The sequence below is a fragment of the Aplysia californica genome, unplaced genomic scaffold, assembly GCF_000002075.1.
Source record: "Aplysia californica isolate F4 #8 unplaced genomic scaffold, AplCal3.0 scaffold01655, whole genome shotgun sequence".
NCBI classification, from domain to species: Eukaryota; Metazoa; Mollusca; class Gastropoda; order Aplysiida; family Aplysiidae; genus Aplysia; species Aplysia californica.
The window spans coordinates 5,373-7,804 of record NW_004798925.1 but is presented as its reverse complement, the minus strand read 5'-3'; the positions used below and the strand labels follow the sequence as shown (position 1 = coordinate 7,804).

At 44.4% G+C, this 2,432-nt stretch overlaps 1 protein-coding gene across 1 annotated transcript in view; it reads left to right on the top strand.

Moving 5' to 3' along the window:
• The window catches only part of LOC101860072, a gene marked incomplete at its 3' end in the record, with an annotated part of 8,393 nt that overhangs the window by 640 nt on the left and 5,321 nt on the right, over positions 1–2,432 (top strand). The gene's annotated exons all lie outside the window — the stretch shown is intronic.

Sequence of the window (2,432 nt, the reverse complement as noted above, 5' to 3'; positions counted from 1 at the left end):
TGGGGGGGGGTGTTTAATGTATACATGATCACGCCCCCATCTCCACGGTCGGCGTCCTGTGTATGTGAGACAATCAGGAAGTTCTAGATACAATGGGGGTGGATAGGGGTAATGGTAGTTCATCGCTAGCATGGGACAATAAGACATTATGAATACATACAATGTAATAATTTTAAAGTCTATTTTATTTTATTTGTATTTGAATTTAATTACCGGGTATTTAATTCATTCGTGTAGGGTATTTTTTAAAATATGTTGTCGCCTGTTATAGGCGCTCAAACACTAACAAACTGACAAGATGTTTCGCTGTCTATAGCCGGGTTCCCATTCCCACCTGGGTGAAGTGAGGAAAACTCGCGTAAAGTGCCTTACTCAAGGACACAACCTTGGGTCTCTGACGGGATTTGAACCCATGACCTGACGGTCACGAGTCCGAGAGGCTAACGTTTCTTACGGAATAACTCCCCAAAACCACCCAGGTTCCAAACGTCCCACTGGGGATTTGAACCGGGGACATCATCTAGCGCAGTCCAGCGTGATGCCAACTGAGTTAACGGTGGCCTTTTGTAGACTGTGTCTGAGTGGGTGGTTGGCAGGCGCTGTTCTGTGTCGTCCTCCTTTTGTCCTGTCAATCATTCATCGTTCTTATCTCTCCTCCTCCTTGTAGTGTGTTTCTTTACTCTCTTCTAACACTTCTAACCTTCTGCACTCACCTAATTCTGTTGCAAGTGCCGTGAAATGCTACTTCCATCTAAACTCCCTTCTAACACCTCTAATCTTGGGCACTTAGATTACCTTATTATATTGCAAGTGGCGTAAAACTTGTACTAAAACCAAACTCCCTTGTAACACCTCTAATCCTCTGCTCTTATAGATGACCTAATTGCGTGGTAAAGTGCCGTAAAACTCGGACAAAAACAAATACAAAACAATAGTACGTCTCGGACGACGCTCCAAACTGACCTCGGACTCTCGCAAGAGGATCAAGCACTGCCATAAATCCACCACCACCACCACCACCACAACCACCACCACAACCACCATCACCACCACCACCACCACCACCACCACCACAACCACCACCACAACCACCATCACCACCCACTTATATTTCAACAGTGCCCAATGCTGATTTTTTTCCCCTTGATTAGGCGCCCTCATGGAAAGAAACATGTTTATTCATGTCCTGGGATCCGATAACCAACCTCACTATATATACCGCTGGGTCTGTGTACTTTTAGACTGTGTCAGTATTTGTGCTAGTTCCTTTTCCAACGTGTCAAGGTATGTTATCTACTCACCATTACCTACTCATCACTCACCATTACCTACTCATCACTCACCATTACCTACTCATCACTCACCATTACCTACTCTTCACTCACCATTACCTACTCATCACTCACCATTACCTACTCTTCACTCACCATTACCTACTCTTCACTCACCATTACCTACTCTTCACTCACCATTCACCATTATCTTCTCATCACTCTCCATAATTTACTCATCTCTCATCATTATCTGCTGTGTACAGCCGGGGCCGGCTTCCTAAATGTCTTGTAATAATAATAATAATAATAATAATAATAATAATAATCATCTTCATCATAATGATAATAATGATAATCATCATCATCATCGTCATCTTCATAACAATAACAACAATAACAATATAAGAATGGGTATGTATTTTTTGGTAAGTGTTTTAAGGCTCTCGCAACTGTATTAGGGAAGCATACAGTGCAAGCAGGCAATTAAGCGCTCAAACACTTACAGACCGACAAGATCTTTCGCTATCTGTAGCCAGGTACCCATTCCCACCTGGGTGAAGTGAGAAAAATTTGTGTAAAATACCTCTCCCAAGGACACAACGTCGGGTCCTGACTGGATTTGAACCCACGACCTTAGGGTTGCGAGTCCGAGAGGCTAACCACTAGGCCAGGGACACCAGGCTTCGAGAAAAGGTTACCGACCTATGATCTGTTGTGTGCCGACTTCTGTGTTGTGAAGATTTGACTCCCAGCCTTGCACACAAAAGTGGAGAGTTGGATCCCCACATAGACAAGTTGTGGGTGCAGTCAGTCAGCTCAGTGGGCATCATGCCGAACCACGGACTGTAGGGCCCTGGCTCCAATCGCACACGGGGTGTTCGGAACTTGGCTTGTTTGGGGGAAGTTTTTCAATGCTCTTCACAGCCATTGTTGTTCCGGTCCTGTCGGTGGTCCACTAACATAATACTGACATTCGGAGATGTGGCTTCTGGGATAGGTTTACACTAACATAATACTGACATTCGGAGATGTGGCTTCTGGGATAGGTTTACACTAACATAATACTGACATTCGGAGATGTGGCGTCTTGGGTAGGTTTACACTAACATAATACTTACATTCGGAGATGTGGCTTCTGGGATAGGTTTACAGCGGTGA